The following is a 20047-nucleotide window of genomic DNA, read 5'->3' on the forward strand; positions in this document are numbered from 1 at the left end:
AGTAATAATATTAATATCTGATTTGTACACACTGTGTTAAAATAAATTATTATAATAATAAAAAAAATGTAAGCAATAATAATAATACAATTTGAAATGTAACACAAGGCCTGCTGCTATTTAATGGCCTCGTGAAAGTAAGTAAGTCTGCTCTACTATGTTGTCACATGGCTTATTAGAGTGCTTTCTTCATGACAACCCAGGAGCTTGAACATGTCAATTTAGTGGTCTGAGAGGTCCTTTTTCCAGGAGACCCCCACTCTCCCTCCCTCTCTCTCTCTCTCTTGGGGACTGTCACCCCTCCACCTTCCCACCCCATCATCCATCCATCCATCCATCCATCCATTGACCCCCCTCCCAGCCACCCATTCTCCTTTCCTCTGGCTCTCAGTGGGCCATCCCATAGCCAGTGCTTACCCAAAAGTAATATTACAGCAGGCCTATATTGGTGACACTGCTGTTGCAAAATTATTTTCCAGTAAATAAGGTTTTTTTTCTCACAAAAATTAGAATATTTTAATAATTTCAATTTATTTCGATCCCTATTTCGACTTAAAATAAGTCATAATTTTGAATGATTTAATTCCACATAGCGCAATAAAAAAAGGAATGACGTGTTGTTTTTAGGCGGATATTCTTTTCACCGCTCGTTATTTGCGCTACAAAGCAAGAAGGAGTTACCACCCAACAACAAGCTGTGTAGCTTGTACAGTCACTGTCAGTCAGTCTCCTGCCTGGACGCCATCATCTATCAAGCCAGCCAAGTCAACCGGAGGCGCAATGACCAAATGCGTAAATGCGCACGGATTAGCGGATGCGGCTGCAGACAAATTGGCAACGCTTGGAGCGAAAGAGAGAAGAAAGAAAGAAGAGAGAGAGAGAGAGAGAGAGAGAGAGAGAGAGAGAGAGAGAGAGAGAGAGAGAGAGAGAGAAAGGCGTCATTTTGTTGAGTTGTGCAGTGACCCTGAAAGATGCTTGTTGGCTTCATCACTGCATTAGAAGAGTCCTTATGAGGGCTCTTCAGCCTCCTTTCTAGTGACCATCATTAAACCGGATGACCTGAGTTCAAGCAGCCATTTCTGCAAGCATCTATACTGCACCGAAGTGTCATTGAGCAAAAGGACTGAGTCAGTCCTGCTGGCTCCAGACGCCTGTTCTTGTGGATGAGTCTGACCTTTGACCTTACTATGTTGGGGGGCAAAAGAATAAGATTTCCCCTATGGATTAACAATATCATTCATTATAACAAAAACAAATTATGATCCACAGAGGCCGGGGATGATTTTAAAAGCTTGTGGAACTTCAGTTAATGAGGAAAAAGGAAGTTTCTGTTCTTGGATATTGGGAATTAAATTAATTAATCTGTAATTATATATATATATATATTTATATAATAACTGCTCATTAATTTTGTAAATTAAAAGTAAAAAAAAAGAAGTATTTATCAAATTAATTGAACAGCAAAGTGAGTGTGAGAGTTTTGCACTTAATCATCATGCAGGTAAATTTCCTACTTGCAAATGTAGTAGAGTCAAGACAGATATAGACGGACTTTATAGAGCAAGAGAGAGGGATTATAATGTAAAGTCAATATTGTTTTTATGGAATAAACCCCATAACTTGAACTAATTCACAATCAAACAAGCAGGCAAACTGTGGATAACAGTGAAGTGGTGCAAGCAACCCCTAACACACACACACACGCACACACACACACACACACACACACACACACACACACACACACACACACACACACACACATACGCACGCTGGCACACGCAAACACAAACTCTGTTATGTTTTCAATTTGGGTTGAAATGTAGACATTTTCCCTTGGTTGCATAACTGCCATCCGTATCGCCCCTCCCTTCAATTAAATGCTATTTCTCCCAAACAAAATGTCAGAATCATTCCACACAGGGTAGTTCAACAGTGATTTGTTCTGAAAGCTATGTGTCTTTCTCTGAGATGGTGTGTGCATTTGTGCGTGCGTGCGTGTGTGTCTGTTTGTGTGTCCTGACCTCAATTCTAACTGGGTTCACACAAAAGGATGGAAAAAAAGGTGCCTAAAAATACATTTAATTCACAATCAGCCCAACTGAGCCGAGAATGACAAATCCTTTTAGAACGCCCCACAGTGAGATGTGAGATTAGGAAACATAAACACACACACAAATATACACGCACCTAAACTACACACACGTGCATGGACACACAAAAGAGAAGGTAAAAACACAATCAGCTGTGGAAATTCCACAATAAATTCTACTGAAAAATTATGTGCTTTGAAAAAAGAAATGTATTTGGACGAACATGACTGGCCTGAAAACTAAAAAATACCAGACACATTTTCACTTAACTGTTAAAGTGGATACATATTGAAGAAGTAATTCAAAAGAAACTATTCTGTCCAGTTTGTTCTGATGAATACGAAGTTTTTGCCAAAAGGAAATAACAAATCCTTAATTTTAGAGAGTTAAAGGAATAATACAGGTACATTTTATTATCTTTTGTATGGGTGTCCTGGGTGGAAAAAATCTAATTTAATCAGAAATACCAGACAATATTGTTTGGTAATGAAAAAATATATAGCGAAAAAAGGTATTTTTTTCCCCTTCTTTTCATTTGTCAATTTATTTAAAGCAATAAAACCGCGGCGCTGCAGTCGTTCATCTTTTTTCCACGAGCACGGACACTCTGCTCAAGTCCCCTGCCAGGCTCAGAGAGATTCCAAGATGGCTGCGCACCTGTCATGGAGGTGGTGGATTGTCCTGATTATGTATGGAGATCACCTCAAGGCCTCTGTGAGCTTACAAAGAGCATGCACACCTTGGGTTGCCGGTTCAACGCCGGTCAAAAGCTTGTCGTTTTAAACACCTCTGACTGCCCCATAGACAGAAAGGATAAACCCTGGCTGTGTCTCCTCTCTCTCTCTCTCTCTCTCTCTCTCACACTTCCTTTCTCTTTCTCTCCATTGCCCTCTCTCTCCCTCTCTCTCTCTCTCTCCCACTCTCTCTCTCTCTCTCTAGCCCCCTCTCTCACATCAGAAGCGCTGAAATGCACCCCAGGGCCAAATCGCACAGAACAACCCCTCTGAGCCAGAGAAAAAAGCTGGAATCCGTTTGCCCTGATATTTCACCAGCACCAGCCAGGAGCGAGGGGAGAGGGAAAGACAGAGAGAGAGAGAGAGAGAGAGAGAGAGAGAGAGAGAAAGGGAGAGAGACTGGGGCAGAGAAAAAGGGGATAGATGGGAAAACGGCAGACCATGCAGGGCTGTATTTATTGGGGGTGTGAGTGGCGCGCTGTAGGCTGTGGCATGGTCGGGGGAGAGTGCAAGGTGTTGCTGTTAGGTGTGGTTGGGTTTGCAGAAAAGGGAAGAGCATGCATAGATAGGATGGTGGAGGAAAAAAAAAAGAAGGGAGAGATGGAAGGATTGGTCATGCGCAAGGTAAGAGAGAGGCTTTGTTTGATTGTATGTGGGAGGGGGGGGGGGTGAGAGGGGATGGGAGGGAGGGGGCTGAAGCTGTCGTCTGTGGGGTTATTATTATTGCAGGCAATCTTTGTGTGTGTGTGTGTGTGTGTGTTTGTGTGTGTGTGTGTGTGTCTAAGGCGAGATGAGGAGATATGAGATTCAGCCGCGGGGTCATTATTTTTTTTGACGCATGTCACGAGGCTAAAGGAAAGGCAGGAAGTCGCGCACTTTGTGACATCACTGATTACTCATTTGCATACTTAACAAGAATTTGTGACCAGGGGTGTACTAGTGTGTTTTTAGCCACCTATTGATTTGCACTGGTGGGAGAAACTGTACTCAAATATGTGACATCCGGCGCACAAGTATGCAAACACAAGCAGCAGGCCTCGCTGATTAACTCCCCACTATCTCAATAAGAACTGTGAGGAAGAACAGGGCTACCTTAACAACGTAGGGAGAAGTGATAAGAACAAAAAAAAAAAAGGCAGAGAATATAAAAGGATATATATGGTTTAAATGAAACAGAGATTGGGAGAGAGCGGAGAGTGGGAGAGAAGAGCATTTTTTGCCATTTCACCCACTTTAATAGGAGGACAGTTAATGGGCCTTTTTTATCGGGCGCAGGCATCAATCAAGAGGTGTCAGGCGGGCCGCTGGATCGGGGCTGTGGTCCTCTTCACAGATGACTGATTAGCAAGCCAAAATCACCAGATCCATCTTCCGACGGTCACTTTTATTACAGTCATTTTTAAAGTGACAGCAACCTGCCTTGTCTCACAACACTGGCCACCGCATATATATTCTCATCTTCTCTCCCCCCTCTCTCTGCATCCGTCTTCCTCTCTCGTTCTGTCGCCGGGTATTTGGTCAGTCACTCTCCTGTTGTTTCTTCGCCACCCTCCTCCCCCCTTTTTCTCCCTCTTTTAACTACTTTTATCTGACTTTCTTTCTCTCTCTACCAATCCCCCCCCCCTCCTTCCTGTTGGCGCTACACTTATTCTCTCACTCTGCTGGGCAGGTTGAGGGGAAGCAGGGTCAGGGAGGTGTGGAGAGAGACAGGGGAAAGTAAGAGAGGAAGGGGGGGAGAAGAGAAGAGAAGAGAAAATAAGACCCCCTCCTCTTCCATTGTCTGAAGGGTGTGTTCTGAATCCCTATATCATTCGCTCTCCAGAGATGGCGAGAAATTCGTTTTGCACAGTTCCCCCCGCTGTCTTACATTGGAGGAGGAATTCTCCCATTCCCAAGCACAAGATGAATGTAAATGAAACAGTTTCGGGGCGCGGAAGTGTGTTGGTCACAGCTGCATTTACATGGCTGCACTCTGCAGACGGCATTTTAAGAAACAGACAGGGTGACATTAAAGTTGGAGGCCGGGGACTGTTAAAATGTGTATTTTTTTCTCTTTTAGTGGCCAGGATGTAATAATATGTTGCTGGGAAAGGAGTGTCAGGAGACTGTCTTTGGGGTAGAATTTTGTTTTGGAGCTTGTCAGTCAGATTTCTCATCCTTTCCTGCCTCAGTTTACTTACGGGCTGCGTTCAAAATAAATCACTGCATCAAATAATCATCGTGCAATCATTCAAAATGGCAGCTGAGCTATGTTTACCCAACGGTTTGCGTACATGTGTGTGTGTGTGAGAGCGAGTGTGTATGAGGCCAGGCTCTAAAGAGCACTCCTGTGTCTTGGCAGGAGATATGCTAATCGCAACTGACATCAATCTGAAAAACATCAGCCGAAGTAACATGTGTCTAAGATTACATTTACAACCTTCTGAGCAAAGAGGGACAGCGCGCGCATGCACACAAACACACACGCGGCGAGGGAAAAGTGGGTCAGGTAAAACAAGCAAACGTATTTCAGAGACAGCCTGCCATTTGCGATGTCCTCAAAAACACAACTGATTGAACAGCTTGTCGAAACATTAAGACTCAAATTTGAAAGCTTTGGAGTCGTCTTAAAACACAGGGAGGATTATTCTATTAAACAAATGCGTCCTTTGTTTTTCACTGCCCCGCTTAAATACCCGAAAGCTTTTTAATATGGAGGCACAAAAAAAAAGCTATTACTGCTTCCTTTGTTCAAAGTTAAGGTTATGAGTTCCTTCCTTTGTTTTTTAAGAAGTGGTGGAAGGGAATACATACGTCATTTCTTTTTTTTCTGGGCTGCGATATGCATTAGAAGACAACCTGGGTCACATTTTACAGCGAAGCACCTGAACATCAGAGCGACTTGGGCGGGTGTAAAATATGTGTCCTGCTAAAACCCATTTGGATAGGGCCCTTAGATGTGTGTGTGTGTGTGTGTGTGTTGAGGGGGCAGATAGACAGAGAGACATACACACACAGGAAATCGTAGTAATGGCGCTAGCAGCTGTGGCTCGCTAAGTGAACACATACGACTGTAGATATACTGGATCGGTCTTCCCCTAAGCTTGGGATCGGATCTGTGTGTGTGTGTGAGTGTGTGCAGAGAAGAGGCTTTCATGTCTCTGTGGACCAAAGTTTGAATTTGAACTTAAAACTCGTACACACACACTTAAACACTCATTTGTCTCGACTGGAAAGCATCAAAATGGAGGCAACAAACTTTGTCTACGATTACTTTTTCTTTCTTTCTTTCTCTCTCTCACACACACTTCTACACACACACACACACACTTTGAGTCTATCTGGAGGGCAGCGGGGCACTCAGGGGTCTGACAGTGAATTCGTCCCGAACATCCGCCAATAAAAGATCGCTGCAGTATTTTACGCTAGAAACGTTTGATGACAAGCAGTAACTAGCGTGAAATTCACCCTAGATTAAATGTCCTAGGAGTTGTATTCCCATCCGGCAAATACACACATCTGTGAGCACACGCACAAGCATGCACACACACACACATAAGCTATAAACCTCAGTCAGGGTATACCCCTCAGCAGGGGGAAGGCACAGGAAACAAATATAAATCCTGAGATGTACACGCACATAATGGACATACATGCACAGATCCCATGCACACACACTGACACGAGCAGATATATACTGCATATATACTCTATAAATACATGCACACGTCTGCATAGAGAAACACTGACTTACTCACAGGCGTTCAGACCGGAGACACACCGGGGGGCAAATCATAGCAGGAGACTTGTAGCGTGTTTGGCTGATTACCAGTTGAGCAAATAGCAGAGAGAGAGCATGCTCACACCAGCCACCTCCATCCTCCTACACACACTCACACACACACACACCTGTTTCTTTGTTGGTTAGTCAATGCGCTGATTATTATAATTATTAAAAAGTTTTCTTCGCTTTTTCTCGATTATGTTGTTTATTTCTGTCTCGGCTGAGGAAAGAATTACGGCCGACCTCGCCATCGGTTAGACAGGTAACGCTGAAGTCAATTAAAGAGGTGTTTGTATACAATCATTATTGGTGTGTTTTGATGAAAAGCATTACCTGAATTTAAATCTAACTCATTATATTAAACAAAGTTAAATTTGTTGTATTAAAAAAAAACACACTATGCAGTGCGATGCAGTGTTTGGCAGAGCTGTTGAGCTGAATGGGTGACAGATGAGGATAGAAGTGCAGAAGGAAAGCTGTGACAGAGTGAGGGATAGGCTGAGGGAAAGAGAAAGAAGAGCAAAGTGCTGTAGTTAACTTTTGGATAATTTACGGCACGGTTTTCTGGGAAGTCTATTTCTTTTTTCTCTATTTAGTTGTGACAAATTATGATTCAAATGATGCAAAATATTTAAATCAATGATTAACTTTATGAGATAAACAAACTAAAGACTTGTAGCATGACAACCTCCCTCCAAAATACATTATTCCAATTTGAATATTCATGCAAACAGAACATTTTTTGTATTAGTCTGGATATCAGAGTTGTGTTTGCTGAGTGTCTGTCTGATGATGAAATATGAGATGATGAAGAGGGCACAGCTCAATGTAATGACAAACATCATTGTCTATTGAAATGTTGTAACAGTTTTTAAAATAAAATAACATCGTCAAACCCACACCAGTGCAAGATGAGTTTGTAACAATAACCTGCATGGTCAATAGTGGTCAGCTGGTGGTACTAGACATGCTAGCAGACTACCTCGCTAGTGTGAATGCTTCTTCGGCCACCCCCGCCAGTCACATGACCCTCACCTTGCATGCTGCAGCGGTCCACCGAGAGTCTCCTGCAGAGAGGCAGAGAAGCAGAGGTATAGGCTCAGATTCAGGCCATGTGAAATGCATAAACTATATTTAAAATTAATTTCATTGTATAGGTTGAGAAGCGTATCTCACAATCTATTGTGGGCTCTCGCTTCTCCTCCTTTCCTTTACACTCTGTCTTTCTTTTCTCTTTCTGAGACTGAGTACGCCTTCTGGATTTTTATCTATTCATAACTCTATATTTCTTTTAGGGCTGTCATTCGATTAAGATATTTAATTATGATTAATTGCATAGTTGTCCATAGTTCACGATTAATAGCAAATTAATCACACATTTTTTATCTGTTCAAAATGTACCTTAAAGGGAGATCTGTCAAGTATTTAATATACTTATCTTCATAGGAGAAGGCACAAATGCTTGCTTTATGCAAATGTATGCATATATTTATTATTGGAAATCATTTAACATTACAAAACAATTACACATTTTCCAGAAACCCTCACAGGTATGCATTTAGCATAAAGAAATATGCTCATATCATAACATGGCAAACTCAAGCCCAACAGGCAACAACAGCTGTCAGTGTGCTGACTTAACTATGACTTGCCATAAACTGCAGGTGATTATCATAAAGTGGGCATGTCGGTAAAGGGGAGACTCGTGGGTACCCATAGAACCCATTTTCACTCTCATATCTTGAAGTCAGAGGTCAAGAGACCCCTTTGAAAATGATCATGGTAGTTTTCCCTTGCCAAAATTAAGCATACAGTAAGTTTGGAGCGTTATTTAGCCTCCTTTGCGACAGCGAGCTTCAACCTAAAAATCGCAAGTTGTGTTAAAGCGTTAAAGAAATTAGTGGCAGTAAAACGACTTTGCGTTAACGCGTTATCATCGGTAAATTTTGACAGCCCTAATTTCTTTACTTTCCCCCTCAGTTTGCTCCACTATTCTATTCACTTTAGAATATTTTAATAGACTTTTCGAGTGCAAAACCTTTTAATATTATTTTGCATTTAATGCCATTTAGTAAATCTTAAATGTCCGACTTGGTTTTAATATTCTAAATGACAAAGTATTTTTTTTTTAAATGCGAAAGTAGAAAAGAGAATCCATTTAGCACATAGTTTGGAGCACAATGACATCAGGAAACAGTATATACATCACGATAAATTTAATAAATGTCCGTTTTAAAATGAACCACGTCGGAGCACTTTCATATATACAGTACGTAATGCCTCCTGGTTCTTATGTAAGGCTTCCTGCTGTTCTCATGCAGGGCGAGTCAAGGCGGAGTGAGAGGAGGTCAGGCAGAGGTAAGCCTAAATAAAGTCTCTAACTGGGCTGCTTTACAAGCCTTAGTTAAAGATATTGATTCAGCCATAAAAAAAAAAGCAACATTCCTGCTTAGCGAAGAGAAAGTTGCAGTTTACAGCTTGTATGTTCATATCATCTCCTGGCATGTGTTTCCCTTACCGCAGTTATGTGCTATAATTACATTAGACTTATGACCTTTCAGAAGAGCGGGAAGGGGCAAAAAAAAAAAAAATCCTTGAACATCTTAATTCGATCCGTTTCAAACAAGAGAGGCCGATTTTGGGAGGGGAGGAGGAGGAGGAGGAGGAGGCTGCACACATAACATATTACAAGGCGAGCGGTGCCAGCTAAAGTGGTGCCCCTGTTTTTTATTTTCACTTCATATTCTTCAATGAAAGGTCCTTTTGTTGTCTACTGCCTGATTGACTTTAATGAGAAACATTCCATTGTGCCTAACGTCGGTTTTGCAAACTGAACTTTGTGTTCCTCTTACTTGTTTTCAAATTAGATTAAAAAAAAGGGGACGCGGCGGCAGAGAGAGGCAGGGCCCCGGCCCGCTCGGGATCACAACAAACGTGACACGCACACGAGTACGCCCAAGCCGTTCATACGTACTTGCACAAAATGCTTTAATCCCCTATCCTTTACACTCCAAACTGTGTTATCGGCTGTAAAGAGAATCCAAAAAGCATGACTATGACAGAGAAGCAATATTTAGAGGAGGAAGGGGAAGGATGAGAGGACAGGATAAAGGATTTTGTTCTAACTATGCAACAGTATTCAACTTGACACTCTCACGGCATTAAACTTGGTTCAGCTATAAGGGTGCAAAGTGTGTGTGTGCGTGTGTGATATCGACAAGCTCAGCCCTTGATCTGTGAAGAGGAGGTGATGGTGTCTTAAGAGTCGGTTGTGCACAAATTGTGTAGATTTAACCACTGGAAACAATCATGTAGTGTGTGTGTGTGTGGATAGAGCTACTGAAAGCAATTCCTCAGAATAACCGGTGAGTTGGACTACCTGCTGGCATGAGCTAAGCTGCAGATCGATAACAAGTGTATGCGTCCGTATATGAGAAGGTGTTTTGTCGTATGTTTATACGTGTGTGTGTGTGGGCGGGTGGGTGTGGGTGTGGGTGTGCATTATGTGTGTGCTGAGGCATCATACGGTTACTGGAACACTTACTATATTTGGCTCCCTCCGATGCAACATCAGGTTTTATGAAAGCAATCCATCTGAATCGCGGCAATAAATTTCCATCAGCCGACGACTTCTTAAGTGAAACTAACAAGTGTTTCTAAATTCTTTATAAAATTACATCTCAGCTTGAACAGATTAGACGTAAGAAACAACATTTAGGTCAATAATACAGTTTGGGAAACACGGCAGATCAATACACACACACACACACAGAGCTGTGCGCACGTGCTCACACACACACATACACAGATTCAGTTGCCATGGTGTCTGTATGCTTTTTTGCATGTTCCTGTCACATCGGCGACGCGTGTGTCATGTGCTTGAAGGGCATGGTGACCCAAGCAGCCGGCAGCCTTTTTCCTCAGGGGTGACACGTCCATTACGCTCTAACAACAGGGACAGCCGGCGTCAGAGGCCCGGTTCAACCTGAAACCTCTGACAGCCTCTCTCTGGCGCTCGTCTGCATACCGGCCGCCGTATACCATGCATCGCCAAGAACCGTTCCTAAAAAGATTCCAACATACGTTTGAATTTCCACCGCATAATTTCCATAGGTGTCATGGGATGCAATGTTCATGAAACATGCAGAAGGCCCCGGCAACCTTCAACCTATTGGCCTTTACTTTCGGCTGCCAAGCTTAGCTGCAGGCAAATAAAATGCACAGTCATGTGATATTATGGAATATATTACAGAGCCGTGATCACATAGGACAGCTGAGCGTGTGCTGCTAGTGCGGCCGAGCCAAGTTCATCTCTGTCGGTGGGTCAGATCTGATAGGTGCTCAATGCATCTGGCACTGTGGTGCATTTGCAGCAGTGGAGGAAGAGTTGGACCAGAATGGTTTATACTAGGGCTGCCAATCGATTCAAATATTTAATCGCAATTAATTGCATGATTGTCCATATTTAATTGCAAATTAATCACACATTTTTTATTTGTTCAAAATGTGCCTTAAAGGGAGATTTGTCAAGTATTTAATACTTTTATCAACATGGGAGTATATGCTTGCTTTATGCAAACGTATGTATATATTTATTGTTGGAAGTCAATTAAAAATATAATACAATGACAAATATTGTCTAGAAACCCTCAGAGGTACTGCATTTAGCATGAAAAAATATGCTCAACAGGCAACAACAGCTGTTAGTGTGTTGACTTGACTAGGACTTGCCCCAAACTGCATGTCTGTAAAGGGGAGACTCGTGGGTACCCACAAAACCCATTTTCATTCACATATCTTGAGGTCAGAGGTCAAGGGACCCCTTTGAAAATGGCCATTACAGTTTTTCTAGCTTTAAAACTGAGCCCGCTATAACCTCAAAATCTCAAATTGCGTTAAAGCATTAAAGAAATTAGTGGTGTTAAAAGGAATTTGTGTTAAGACGTTATTATCGTGTTAACAGACAGCCATACATTATACATAAATGGCTGCTATTGCTGAAGGACTATGTATATAGTTTAGAAGCTCTGCATTTTGGACATACTGAATGTTATGAATCTACATATAGAAAAAGTCCATCATCAACCATTTTTGTGATTAGGATTTGACAATTTAAAATAAATATGAAGTTCCAAGACACATTTTTTAAACCATAAAAAATGCATTTACGCACTTTTCCACTGTTGGAATTTGGCAGCGTAAAGGAACCACGAAACCTGCAAAATAGTTTTGAAAAAAGGAGCCGGTGTAGCTGTTAAAGATGCCTCGCTGCATCATAAACCACAGGTACAGATACCTGAAGGTTCCAAACACAGTCTAGCTCAGTGGTAACAAAGACAGCAAGAGGTCAAAGGGCACAGAGAACACTACATAATTGCTATCAGTGCTCAGCTATATAATCACAGTTTGCCAAGTATCCAAAAGTTAAAAAAAACGTTGCCAATAAAAGACGACAACGGAAACATAGTTATTGCTCTGGTTGTTTTTAAATATGAGGAAAAAAAAGCATTTATTTTATGTGATTGACGTTACATGAAAACTGTATGTTCATTGCTTCCCTCCAACTACTGTTCATTTCCCCTCCGTCTAAAACAGTCATGGCTGAGACCGAAATATTTTTAATGTTAGCCGTCCAAAAATGTCTGTGTCCAAAACATCCATCACTCACTTTGGAAGAGACTGAAAAAACAACCGATGAAAAGGGTGCAGTTCCACATCCCATACATGACACAATTACTACACATTGGTATGTTTTTACTTATTGAAAAAAAAGATGAATACAGCGCTACATAAAATGAACAGCCAAAATATGAATCAGATTAAAATATCCATCTAACTTTATCCCCCCGGTAGGTTGTTAGTATTCTGGTGAGCAATGTCTCTGCGCAAAACAGAAGTTGATATGTCTGGCCTGACACTAAACATAATCACCCCCTGAAAACAAGGGGAAAGAGTTTTGAAGCCCGGTTTGATGTCGGCAGCAGCTCGGAGTCAGTAATGAGGATGTTGATTTTGTTCTGATTATAGAATTGCTGGTCTTGTTTGTTGATATCGCTCAGCTGTGTCCCTCCCTCCCGCTGGGCAACATGGACACCAACTGCCAACATGTGAATTAAAATTACTTACCATCCAATTAGTCACACGGCTCACACTCGGAGCAGAAAATGTTCAGCACAACAAGAGATCAGACTCCCTATACTAAGACCTTGCAGTTGTTTGTGATATACAGTAGGTCCAACTTGGGTTACTAGATAGTAATAAAGCAACAGTAAAAGGTGAAGTCATACCACTAGTCAGGCAGTCCTCATACACCGTTCGTAGCTGTACCTATGAAAAATGAATGCACTGTAATTCTTATATATGCTACAAAATCAATTCATATGTAATCCACAAAATTGTGAACGAGGAAGTATAAAGAGCGACAAAAGCCGCATAGGGAGGAGGTCGGGTGGATGGGTGGGTCAAAAAAACACTGGACTTTCAAAACCACAATCTTTTCCTAAACCTAACAAAGTAGTTTTTGTTACATAACTTCCGTCCTGAAGTTATGCTACTTCTGATGTTATCTGAACCCAAACCACGATCTTTTCCTAAACCTAACAAAGTAGTTTTTGTTACATAACTTCCGTCCTGAAGTTATGCTACTTCTGATGTTATCTGAACCCAAACCACGATCTTTTCCTAAACCTAACTAAGTAGTTTTTGTCACATAACGTCTGTACTTAAGTTAAGCCACTTCTGGTGTTATCTGAACCCAAACCACGATCTTTTCCTAAACCTAACTAAGTCGTTTCTGTAACATAACTTCTGTACTTAAGTTACGCCACTTCTGGTGTTATCTGAACCCAAACCACGATCTTTTCCTAAACCTAACTAAGTAGTTTTTGTCACATAACGTCTGTACTTAAGTTACGCCACTGCTGGTGTTATCTGAACCCAAACCATGATCTTTTCCTAAACCTAACTAAGTAGTTTTATTTTCAGAAGTCTGGAGCGGAAATTGACACGTGTGTCACACGTTGCTGGACGATCGTAGGAAAACACATAAGAAATCATATGAACTGTTGTATGAGGATACGTTGCACTATTTACTATCTGAATTATTATCTCAAAGGAATTGTTTGGAAGGAAGGAATGACCTCTAAAATCTGTATATTTATGTTTAACCTTTTGTCCATCATACACAAACATACACTCAGTGAACTTTGCTTTGACCTATTGACAACTTTCGATGTCCATATTACTCCATTTACAATCTACACACTCAAAAGAAGCACACACACCATCCGCGCGGTCTCTTGCAGGCGTGGTGAATTTCAAGATGCACTTAAAAAGCAGCAGAAACAACTCATACACCCTCAAACCCTCTTAGTAAAAATGCTAAAATCTGAGCACTCCCATTATACATAATTTAGGGGAATCTATATTCATAGAAGTGCGGGGCGTGTTGTGCTCAATGAGGTAAAACGCCCCTGTGTGGCTAATGGAATGGCCTGAGTTGCGTGATTGAGTGAAATGTGCTGGAAAGATTGGGAGGAATTTTAGTGCAGATAAATAAAGAGGAGATTCTGCTTTTTACCGGGCGTCAGCATTAATACAGCATCTCCCCAGGTGATCAACACATTCAAATGGAGAGATGGGGAGATGGAGAGAGAGAAGTGATGGCGGAGACAAAGAGAGGAGAGGGAGAGACAGATAGAGAGACACGGAGAGAGAGAGCGAGAGGACACTTTAAGAAATAGCCTGCCTCAATCCTACTCCACATGCGCAAGGGCCATAGTATAGCATCTCATATATCATCATAATGTTACCATTGGAAGGTTCAAAGGAAGAAAAAAAAAAGAGTGAAAAAATGGGTCTTCGCAAATTCAAAGTCAAAATAACCAAGGGACATTATGAAGCTTCTACAGTAGATGACTTGAGAAGGCCAGGGCTGTCACGTGCATTTCTTTCCCTCCTTTTTTCTCTTCTCACCTTCCATCATTTTACGTCAAATGCGAGCGGGCAGCCCTTTCTTTTCACCTCCCACTCTCCACATCCATTACCTTTGGAGAGATGCAAAGTGAACATTTCAATTGGATTGCAATGGCCAGTTAGTGCTGCTTTGATCCCCACTCTGCTCTTTGAGGGCTCCATTGTTCCTGATTTGCTGGCTTGATTTGCCTGCCTGTGGATAATGGCCAAGGAGCTGCAGTCTGGCCTTCTCCCATCATCCCATTTCTCCTTATCACAGGCCCGGAGCTCAAAACATATATGAATTACTGTGATATACCCTTATGGTATGGAGTCCCTCGTCTTCAAGCCGTATACAATGTGGACTGGGATGCACTGTGTGTATAGATAATGTCATAGAAGCTACATTGCGGCACTGACTCAGGTTTTCAATCCCACCACCAAACACACGGGTGTAAATTCCCCCGATACCCCGCACTGGCGCTTGAATGGAGGCCGGTAACACTAAGAAGTGGCGGTTACAATTTTGTTGGGCCACACGGTCCTTCATCTCATCAATCAAACACTGACACGATAAATTGGTGCAGAGGTGACTTGCAGTGTGCAGCAGTTTCTTCTTTATCTTTTAGATTGTTTGAATTTGGGGCTCCAGCCTCACCTTTGATATTGCATGTTTATCTGAATGCTTCTCTTACGTACAAGGTGTCTATTTAAATCCATGTGGTCTATTTTAGTGAAGTCAAGCATGCCCTTTGTAATGAAAAGGCCTCTCTATTTTGTCAATGAAAGAGCATAATTGTATTCATGATCAAAGCAACATCATGGCCTGTTTCTATGGAGATGGGTCTCTCACAAGTGTTAAAAAAAGACTCATATTACACAAACAAAACAAAAATTTCATGAACTTAAAATTAAAATTATTCACACATTTTTGTATCTGTTCAAAATGTACCTTAAAGGGAGATTTGTCAAGTATTTAATACTCTTATCAACATGGGAGAGGGCAAATATGCTTGCTTTATGCAAATTTATGTATATATTTATTATTGGAAATCAATTAACAACACAAAACAATGACAAGTATTGTCCAGAAACCCTCACAGTTATTGCATTTAGCATAAAAATGATGCTCAAATAATAACATGGCAAACTCAAGCGCAACAGGCAACAACAGCTGTCAGTGTGTCAGTGTGCTGACTTGACTATGACTTGCCCAAAACTGCATGTGATTATCATTAAGTGGGCATGTCTGTAAAGGGGAGACTCGTGGGTACCCATAGAACCCATTTTCATTCACATATCTTGAGGTCAGAGGTCAAGGGACCCCTGGCCATGACAGTTTTTCCTCGCCAAAATTTAGCAGGAATTTTTAGCGTTATTTGGTCTCCTAGTATGACATGGTTGGTACCAATGGATTCATTTGGTTTTCTAGTTTCATATGATACCAGTGTCATCACACTAGGAATCACAAGTTGCATTAATGCGTTAAAGAAATTAGTTGCATTAAAATGAATTTGCATTATTATTATCGTGTTAACTTTGACAGCCCTACTTAAAATTATCCTCCAGTTTATTTCTGTTGGACCTTCACTGCTGCAGTAAAGTACATTTAATCGACTCAGCTATATAACATTAAAAAATACTATTAAAAAAGTAAATATTGCAGTAACTTTTCTTATCTTGCTGTTCATACCAACTGCAGTGTAAAAAAAAACACATCAATTCAGCATGTCTTCTTCACAACAGTGCGGGAAATTCTCTTTCATTTGTATATGCATTTAATATCTCTGTGGATCTGTCCTGAAGGTGATCATTGACCAGCTTCGCTCTCATTTACACATTTGATCGCCCGTCTGAGACTTTAAAAACAGCGATTGCTCGGGCCTCGCCTCTTTCCGTCTCTGCCGGCGCCCCACCTTAAGATAACTTCACTGCGGCGCGTGTAAAAGAGAGAATGCAGAGAGAATTTGCTCAAGTGTCTGGTCTCCTCCCAGATACAAATGAACAATTTGTTTTCCATTTCTTTCCAAACCTTCATCTGAGCCTTTCTGCTTTGAAGTGGGGAGTGGAAAGGGAGGAGAAGGGTATAGGAAAAGGGGGGGGGCTACAGATTGCACGATACTGTGTTTGTCTTCAAAGAGTTCCGACTTGCTTACAAATGCACTGGCGAGCGCGACACCTTCAAGGTGAAATTGATAAATCTGGTGGTAAGCTCTTTCATAGCAATAATAAGCAGAATTTGTAGAAAGGGTGCATGGATTTTTTCAGATGCAAATGTTGTCAAACACCACCAGGCGAAGACTAAATTGAACTGTGCCAAGGAGATAAGAATATTTTTGAAAAAGCGCATAATTACATTCATGGACAATATCAAATGGGTCTGGCACATCCTAATCAGGGCAGATGGGGTGTTTGATACTCCAAACATCCAGTGTTTGCCCTTTGATCATCACCAAACTTGGCCATCTTCAATGAATTTTTTTCTGAAATATCCCCGTTTCCCCCTTTACATATCAAACACATGATCTTATTGTAGTCATTCAGACAGAAACTTTCCAGAGGCTCAGACTGAGCACAAACAAACAAGCCATGAGGAGGAAAAAACACACAGAAAGACAAAGAGAAAAGGGAGAAAACTCATCAGTTGTCCATCTGGCGGATGACATCCTTTGTACCCTCTCTGTCATTTCTTTCTCATCTGCTAGGATGGACAGAATCTCCCCTCTCTTTCTCTCTGGGATGACTGCTTCACTGAAGTCCCTGGAGACACCTTTTTCCTCAGTCTCTCTCTCGCTTCTCCTCTCTCTCTTCCTCTCAGTGGCTGCTATTTTCCTGAAACTTTATGAATTAGTTACAAGCCTTTCTTCCTTCCTCACCTCCTCTCTTACTTTCTCATCTCAGCCTGGACGCGAATTCAACACCTGCCTCTAGACAAACTGTCCGTCTCTCTGTCCATCTGTCTGTCTACTTCTCCCTTACCCCCCCACCCCCTTTTTCTCTCAATGCCTGTCTGGCCCAAAAGCTCCCTGGGAAAAATACAAGATGAAATTGAAAAAAAAAAAAAAAATTATATAGATATATTTTTCAAGAAAAAAAAAGTTAGTGCTCTCGCATTCGTAAATGAAATGCAGCTGTGGATCGAATGGCCTCACAACTCCCCGTCGTCCGCAACCCCCCCCCTTCCCCTCCGACTCCCTCTAAGATTGGGCAGACACAGGGGGTGGTGTGTATGCGTGTGTGTGTATTTGTGTGTCCAACTCCTTTGTGACCGCTTTCCTGAACCCGAACCCTCCCTGCACAGAGGGAAATGGCGGACTGTGGCAACGACAGGGCAGTTTTACAGTGCACCGGGCTGAATGTTAAACTTATATTTAATGTATGACATTTCACACAAATCATCCGGCCACAGACATGACCCTGGGGTATTCCGCAGATTGCTTTTTCAGTGCCTCAGCAACTGTGGAATTATTCGTCCCAGAGAGAGAGAGAGAGAGAGAGGGAGAGAGAGAGGGGGAAAAAAAAGCCTTTGAGTTTGGCAAAATGATCGCCCTCTCGCTGCTCTGGCCATCCCAGACTCTCTCTCTCTCTCTCTTTTCTCTGTGATATCATGATCGCAGGGCTGTGCCAAATTGAAAACATCTTGGCAGTCTGGGGGCTGTATGAAATAACCATATATTATGTGTAGTATAACACCCGACTGGATAGCAAAACAATTATGCTGTTTTGCAGTCTCAAAAGATTCCTTCGTGCCCCCCTCGACCCTCCGCTCCCTTCATTTCCATGTAAAAATCTTCAGAGGGGAGTGTGGAAATTATCTCAGATTTGTAAATTGGGAGTTGGATTTTTAACCCCGTACCCCCCTCCCAGAATCTCGTCTGATATGAATGAGTCTACAACAGTTTACAGCGATATGTACACACCCCGGCACGTCCATCTGTACGGATTAAGAAAACCGCTGTAAATATCTCATATTCAATTCCCCCTCTGTGAGGCGTTTTTTTTGCACCGACATGATGTGGAACCACAATAAGAGTTCATGAATACACAGTAAGGAAGGGGCCCTCGCATCCCTAAAACACTGCAGTGCTGAAAATAAACAGGGTGGATTTTATTTTTTGCCGCTTTTCAAATAGCAGTGAAACCATACAGAGGGAAATTTCTTGGCTTTGCTTGTCGGCTCAGCCTCGCAAAACAATATATTTATACCGATGGGTTCCAACATGTTGGGTCATCCATTTCATCTGTGGGGACATTTTTCAACATTTAGGTTTAGATGTGAGAGGTGCGCCGTCCACTACATCAGCGTCACTCTCTCTTTTCAAGGTTAGACGGCGGGCGGGGAGTTTAAGAGCATTAGGGCACGGCTACCTGTCACACACACACACACTAGCCTCATCACGTACATGTATTAAAGTGGCAGTAAGCAGTATATTTTTGGCGTCATTGGGCAAAAATTCCATAATAACCTTTCAACATATTGTAATTCAAGTGTTGTGAAAGATAACTAGACTTCTGCACCTCCTCATGGCTCTGTTTTCAGGCTTTCAAAAGTTTAGCACGTGACGGGAAACTTTGGCCAATCATAGGTCATTTCCGAGAGAGAGCGTTCCTATTGAGCGTTCCTATTGGCTGTGCTCCGGCTGGTGGGCGGTGCTTGGTATTTCCTCAACTGATCTCAACACGGCTGCCGGGTCACAAACTTTCTAATTTTACAGCTAAACAGTACACTACAAGATGTTTCTGAAAACATTTGAGGTGAGAAACAGGCATTACAGTAACACAATATTGATTCATATTTGATCAGCGTTGCCTAGTTTGACTGTTTGATCGGAGTTTGCGAGTGATTGACAGCTGCTCATAGACGGCAGGATCCAGCTCGGCTCTGATTGGTTGTTTTCTGATTGGTTGAAATCCTGCAGATGCCATTAGGAGCACCGGAAGACACAGAGGCACATGACTTTTTTCAGATTACCTGTCTCATGCACTACTGTCAGGACATAGTGACCGTTTTATAAAAACAACTTTTTTTTAATCATATTTGCTCCATTTCTAACTACTGCAGCCTTAATAGACTGATACTGTACATCTATATTTACTGTATGAATAAGCCTGCTGTTCCTTAGATTTCTTACCTAAAGCAGTGTGTAAACAACTGAGATAAGAGGATTTGAATCTCTGCATCACGCCCAATTATGAAGCATCGTTTGGTACAGCTAGCAGCCATCAGCGGGGGTAAACAGTACAGGAAGATGAAACAGAAAAGGCTACCACCCACCGTACAGTCCCTTTATAACCACACAAACACTCCAACATATATGCTTAATAGACAAGGCCCCAAAAATGTTCAGAAACAACTACACTCAACTATATTTGTGCCTTTAATTCAGTGCACAATAACATATACTGTACAAGTGTGTGTGTGTGTTGGGCTCAGCACTCGTGATAAACAACTGAGATAAGAGGATTCGAATTTCTGCATCGTGTCTAATTATGAAGAATCAGTT

This window comes from Sebastes fasciatus, chromosome 21 (genome assembly GCF_043250625.1).
Source record: "Sebastes fasciatus isolate fSebFas1 chromosome 21, fSebFas1.pri, whole genome shotgun sequence".
Taxonomy (NCBI): domain Eukaryota; kingdom Metazoa; phylum Chordata; class Actinopteri; order Perciformes; family Sebastidae; genus Sebastes; species Sebastes fasciatus.